Raw genomic sequence first — 6,780 nt, 5'->3', positions numbered from 1 at the left:
TTGTTCTGTGCAAAACAAATATATATTCCAATGTTTATCTGAAGCTCAGGTGTTTTCAGCAGTCTGAGTTGCACAAATCGTATGAAAATCATCCAAAGTTAGCCTTTTTACCTACACTGCAGCAAAACAAGAAAACACAGCGGATTTCGTACTGAAAAGACCGAACTGCTGAAGCCTCATATCAGTGTTTCAATGTACATATGGGCGCATAAGCTGTCTTTTAAGACCGACTTGATGTGAAACTATCATTTCTGCCTGTTCTATATTCTGAGTCGCAGGCTTTACATCCTTTCCTGTCTTTGCTAAACCACAGACCTGTAACCAACCTTCTGATTCAAAAGGAATATCTGCAGTGGCGCAAACACGATAATTTATGTAAGTGCTTGTTAGTGTGTTTGTGAGTGGAGGAGTGTGGTGGGGGTGGGGGGCATACCAGGCAGCGCTCGTGTTTGTGCGTAAATCATGTCTAACCATATGCTGCCTTCCTCCGCAGCACACACGCAGCCGAAATTGATCGTCAGCCATCTCCTGCTCACAACAGCGTGGGCAGAGGGAGAGCAAGGTCACAGCCAAGGACTTGCCATAATCAGTGATGGGCTGCAGGGGGGAGGGGGGCTTATATGTCACGCCACAGCTGTTACGCTACGTCGTCTGAGTCACAAACACATCTTTACCGCTGCAAAAACATCACCTTAATTACCTTAATGCCAGGCTGTCTCTCTGCGTCTGGATAAATTCTGTTCTGGATGCCTTAATCTGAGCCTAATCTCCACCATCCTAACACACCGTTATGTACTGGGAGTAAAATCATAGCTTTGCCTTTCTTATCTGTTTTTATTTCCTGTCAGGTTTAAGTGTTTTATGGTTCAGCAGCTCAGAGGAGGAGAGGTTTGTGTGGTGACAGACAGCATGGCTGGGGGCGGCTGTTGCGCTGTGTGCTCGTCATGCTGAACCAAGCCCAAGGCAGGTGAAGGGTTGATTTCATGTCTGTACTATCTAGTAGGGCCGTGTCAGCTGCCAATGCGAAGATAAGCAAGGAGAAGGCAGCTGCTGCTGCTGCTGTGCAGCTGTGTGACTGCTTCTGAACCAGGAGCTGCAGGCAGCTCAACAGGCTGGTGTTGCAACAGTCTGACAAACAAGCTGAGCAACAATCTTGAGCGAGTGGATTGTTCTACCGTCAACCCTATGAAAGTCAGAGATCGGTGCAAACATTCATCAGTACTCTGTAAGAACAGCTTTCCTGTTTGAGCACAATGAATCTATGAGGAAGGCGACCATGATTAGTAATTTACACAAATGGAAGGACAAATTGTCTTAGTAAAGTGTTGGGACACAACAAACATCTGAAACTGGATGGGCCAACACCAGTCTTCGTAAAGATGTCCTCTCATTTGTTGTTTTGATGACGGTGCTGTCTAACACGCTGCTCCAATATCACCCGCTGGTTTTTAACAACTTATGAGCCACATCATCATCAAACCCTCTGAAACATTCAGTGGCCCTGCGTGGCCTAAGCTGTGTTTTTTAACTGCTGTATTTATTCAGGTTTTTCATTTGGGTAACATTAGGTCTTTTTTGCGACGCTGGAGACGGCAGCATGAAGAACTGACGCAATGCAAAAAGACGACCGAAGCTTTCAGAGGTAATAAGAGCAGATGGCCCGGACTTGAAAACGTATGTCATGTTACAATGTGGACACCTGCGGCTTATAGTCAAGTGCAGCCTATATATGTACAAATATTATTTATTTTCTTTTTATTTGGTGGGATCGGCGTATACTCAGGTGCGTTCTATAGTCCAGAAAATACGGTAAATTCCAAAAAGGAATACTCTACTTTTTACTACTTATTAAAGGATGAGTTATTCATTACAGTACTTAGCAGATTAAGATTTTAAATACAAAACAAATGATTTTATACTCTGCGCTTCATGTTTACACATTGATCTATAGGTAATCACAGTATACAACAGTGTACTTTTACTTTTTTTTCCTTTGACAGTATTTGACTCGTAATGGACTTTTATCTGAGGCAAATGTTCAGTGCAGAAACCTCCACGTGTAATGGAGTTGTGGTAGATGTGGGCAGGAATAAAAGGGGCCTGTGATGTGTTGTGGTCGCTACAGCAGAGTGTTGGGATGCCAGGCAGGCAGGTGGGGGGGCACCTGCGCAGGGACGATGAATCAGGATGTTGTCGAGACAGTATGGGGACATTTAAGGCTGCTGTGGTGTGATGTGACATTCACAGTCACAAATGTCAAGTGCCAGCTGTCTGCACATCGAGTGGCTGCCTCTCATGTTTGTTCATCTAAACACACACAGATCGTATCTCTGCAAAAGAATCCCACAGTTTGCCCTCACTTTCATTTTAACTTCGATTCTCTGGCATTACACTGCAATAAACACGATGTAACAAATAAATAAAATAATAATTAAAAACATTTCATTTAAGGTGCAGTGGGTCTATGAGAGGTAGAACTGGTAGAACTGTTCAAGAAACTAGATGAGGGAAAGCCAGCCAGCTCGTACTGAAATACACAATGCCTTCAAAAGGAGGATCAGATGTGCTGTAGGTCATCATGCTTCACCAGCAGGGGTCATCATCTGCTCCCTGCCAAACACCAGAGAACGCAGTTAACAAACTGTAAGAGCTTGCAGTCTGTCAACTAGACATTAATCCTGAACAGTCTTTGTGTGGCACTCTTTACAAACATGACACAGATTTACAGTAGATGGGGATAATTTCTGTTGATTAACGCGGCCAACTCGCGGCAAATTGTTTGTGTGAAACTGTCCATTTACAAAGTGAAATCTTTGGACCACCACGAACAGAGTTTTGCCGTCTTTCGCCTTTTCATTTAAGGAAGGCACTCGGCAACTGGCTCACAGCAGTGACTCCAAAGTGGGATCAGGATTTGAATAAGTGGGTGAGAAGCTTGCATCCCACAGCAGGCAAAAAGGGTTTCCCCAGTCTTAACAGAGGGCCGTGTCAACAGAGGCTTCAGCTGGGAGGCGGTCAGTAAGGGGAGGATGGAAGCACCTGCAGCCTGAACGCGGGAACCAGCTCTTAAACCTCTCACAAGCAGTTGGTCGCCACGGGAACTACGGCAGGCCGTGATTGGCCTTGTCCAACCCTGCTGTGTGCCCAGGGAGCAACTCTGTCAACTGTTAGATGGCCCACACACCGCAGACAGAGGGGCATTGTGGAGCAGGAACAAAAGTGTTGCGGGAAGGGTGAAACAGGGTAAAACAGCACACGCAACGTTCACATTTGGTGCCTTTTGGAGTTCTCCAATATAAAATAAGGGTTACTCTCCCTCTCCTTTCTTTAACGCCCCCCCTCGTCCCCCACTAGAGTCCCTGCTGTGGCTTTAACAATTAGGCTATGTGAGACCCACACTAACGACTCTCCCTTGTCTTTAAAGATAACTACAGGAGGAGGGGCAGCAGTGGGTGACATCTTGTTAGCAGTTTGGGGGGTGGGGGGTGGTCGGTCACTTGTGTATTGGCCCAGGCAGAGGATACCTAGTTATTACCCTACGTAAAGAGACTATATGTGTTTAGATTGCCCCAGGTGAGATGTGTACTAATAGCGCTGGTACTTGTGGGAAGTGGTGGTTTTCTCAGCTTCGCGACAAGCCCTAGTAGCTTTGTCATGCTTTAGATGTCACCCTGTTCTCTCACTTTCAGAACAGTGTAAAAAAAAGAAGAAAAAAAAGAAAACAAAAAAAAAAGAAGCTGTAAATCAGCACTTTCATCACAAATCAGCCTCCATTGATTTGAGACTCCACCTTATTGAGGACCAAATGATTCACACCAAATATAAAAACAAAACTTTTCCCATCAGCAAAGTGATGTCACATTGAGAAACGATGCGGAGTGTTTTCAGTTCAGTTTTTAGTTTGTTTGTTTGTTTGTTTGTTTTTAAATGCTGGTCATGTAATTAAGTCACTTGAAACGGGCCTGTGCAAGCCAGTTGAGTCAGATCACATTGATAGTTTTATGTGTTTTCCTTGTTCACACTAAAATGAAAAGAAAAAAGAAACAGTTTCAGAAAGGATTTTGGAAAAGATTTGTTTTGGTGGTCGAAAGCAACAGAACAATGTGGATGAAAGACCACCGTGAAAACTGAGGGAGAGAGAGAGAGAGATGCGTTTTCAGATGAATGTTTGTGCAGACTTGGCCTGAAGGTGAGATATCAAACCAAGCACAAACAGTCACATTGCATTTTATATTTAAATTTCTGATGTACATACATTACGGTTCAAATAGTACCCCTTTTGAGCTTTATTTAAGTGAAAAAAACATTTAATTCAATTTATAGTATTAGGTTTAATTAAGATTAAAAAACTTACATGACAAAACTACATTTTCAGTGCAGCTGCTTGACGTAATAACTTTTTATCAGCGGTTAAGCTCTCGTACATCTTTCTAGGTGGCTTTCTGACAGTTTTTTTTTTGTCGGTTACATTTTTTTTACATGGCAAGTCAAACGTTGAAAGGAATGACTCATTTCACGCTGTGGTTTCACCCAGAAGTTTGATAAAGTGAACTGATGCTCTAAAGGTGCAGTTTTACATGAAAGAGCTGAAAAAGCCTTTTTCAGCAAGGTGAACAATAAACCACAAGATGACAGATAGTGACAGAGAAATCTCAAGACCAGAGGCCCAGATCTTTGACCTGAGGAGGCAGAAGGATCCTCTCTTTGATTTTTTTGGGGTGTAAATCATTATGATTACCAGGCCCACAAGAAAAACAATTATTAACCATCCCTCACTAATGCTCATCGTCATCTTTAGGTGTGAAATCAGACAAGTGACAAGTGTGCCTAAATTCTGATGACTGTGGGTCAGCATGAGGCCACAGCTCCTTGTTTACAGATGAGGTGACAGCACATGCCGCCAGTCCTTTGAAATGTAGTAAGGTGAGAGCAATGACGAGATAATCTCTGATTTACGAGTTACAGTAGCCTTACAGGGGAGGCAGCCCAGCAAGGAGCTCTGCTCCCTGACCGCTGGCAGCACAAAAGTCAATACGTCCATTTTAGCTGCACGCGAGATAAGCGTTGATAAATGCACTAACTGCATTTCTGGAGTGCTGTGGCTGCAACTTTAAACAGTAATGACTAAATAAATTCATTCAGAGATAAAAAAAAAACAAAACAAAAAAAACAAGTTGTCTGTATTTTAAGTCTTACTGCAACCAACCTAACAGAGCATCTAATATGGACAACAGCTAGAAAAACCTCCGTTTGTAGTTTAAATGTTGTTTTACCAGACAACCTGACTGGGTGCCCTTCTTTGTTTACAGCAGGGCTCGAGGGAGCAGAGCCATGCAGCTGGAAGGTAACTGGCCAGTGAAAACAACCTCCGTCGGCCCTGCAGCACTGATCTCTGGTTGGTTTACTCCCTTGCTCAGGAGCACTTTGATGGCAATAGTTGAGGGATAGTGGGGGGTGGGCTCATACATTCACTTGTAAGATCTTCACAATTCACCAGTGGATGACACTTGTGTGGCACAAGCTCCCTAACCATTAAAGTAATGCACTTCACATTACCTTTATCAATGCAAGTGGGGAAAAACGCCAAAAAGACGAGCACAGTCAGCTGTCCCCTGGAAGTCTTATCACCCAGAAATAGACCTGAGAGACCACTTACTGACAGCAGCCTGGTTGCTTTAACACTTCAGGGTACTTTAATACTAACTATAATTCCTTCCTTCAAATCCTACTATTTTTTTGGTAAAATAAAGTCAGTATACTGTCATTGTGTATGTATACTTGAGATATTTGGAACTTCTTTGTGATATTTATTTTCAGCTCTTATTTCATAATTAATGCCACATCTTAGAAATCCTTCTAATGCTATTATAGTTCACTTTGATCTGCGCCTCCTCCTGTTTCATTTGTTTGAAGAGCAAATCAATGAGGACTTTTAACTCTTAACGGTAACTGTCTAACAAGGTTTAAAGACATTTCCACTCAAGCAGTTAAATATCCATCTAAGTAACAGCTGGGAAATATAAAGACAGAAGCCAGACCGAATGTAAAAGGGTCTATTTTGTCTTAACAGGATCTGTGCTGCAGCTAGAGTGACTCCTCCTTTCTCTCTCTGCCTCTTCCCCTCCCCCATTCTGTGTAAAAACAAATCTCCTTTTCTGCCCTGAGCCTGAAACTATTGAGTCAACAAATGTCACTGCAGCGAGGCAGGAGCTGCTGCGAAAGAGGTGGGGTCTCCCTTTAAGCCTTAACTGCAGCTAAAGGCAGATTATTTTCAGACAAGACCCACCTGTTAGCAAAGTAAAAGAGGAACTACATGGCAAATTGGTCGCTGACTTAAGTATTACGGTTAAACATGTGACTTTATGTTGAGAAAATAAATTCTTTTCAACCAGCTTCTGCGAATACTGGCATACTTTTCCACTAAAAGCTTACGTTGCCTGAGCTTTATTGCTGGCATCAATGAAACCGAGATGATAAGATGATGTTTATGACCTTTAAAACCAAAGGTAGAAACAAGGTGTCACACATCCTTTAAACTGAACCTCAGAATTACGCCTTTGCATGAAGACCTAGCACAGAAGCCCGCAACAAAAACCACTGCTGCATGTCAAGTAGTTGACCTGTTAACACATTTTCACTCCTGTTACTTCAACAACTTCCCAAAGCTGAATTTGTCTTTTAAATAACCCTCGGCCCACTTTTCTCTCTCACACTATCTCTCTCTCAAGCCCACGTGGCCAGTGTCAACAGGAGGTGGGTCTTGGCAGACACATGAGGCAA

Source organism: Scatophagus argus, chromosome 2 (genome assembly GCF_020382885.2).
Source record: "Scatophagus argus isolate fScaArg1 chromosome 2, fScaArg1.pri, whole genome shotgun sequence".
Classification (NCBI taxonomy): Eukaryota; Metazoa; Chordata; class Actinopteri; family Scatophagidae; genus Scatophagus; species Scatophagus argus.
Note: the sequence above shows the minus strand (reverse complement) of the source record.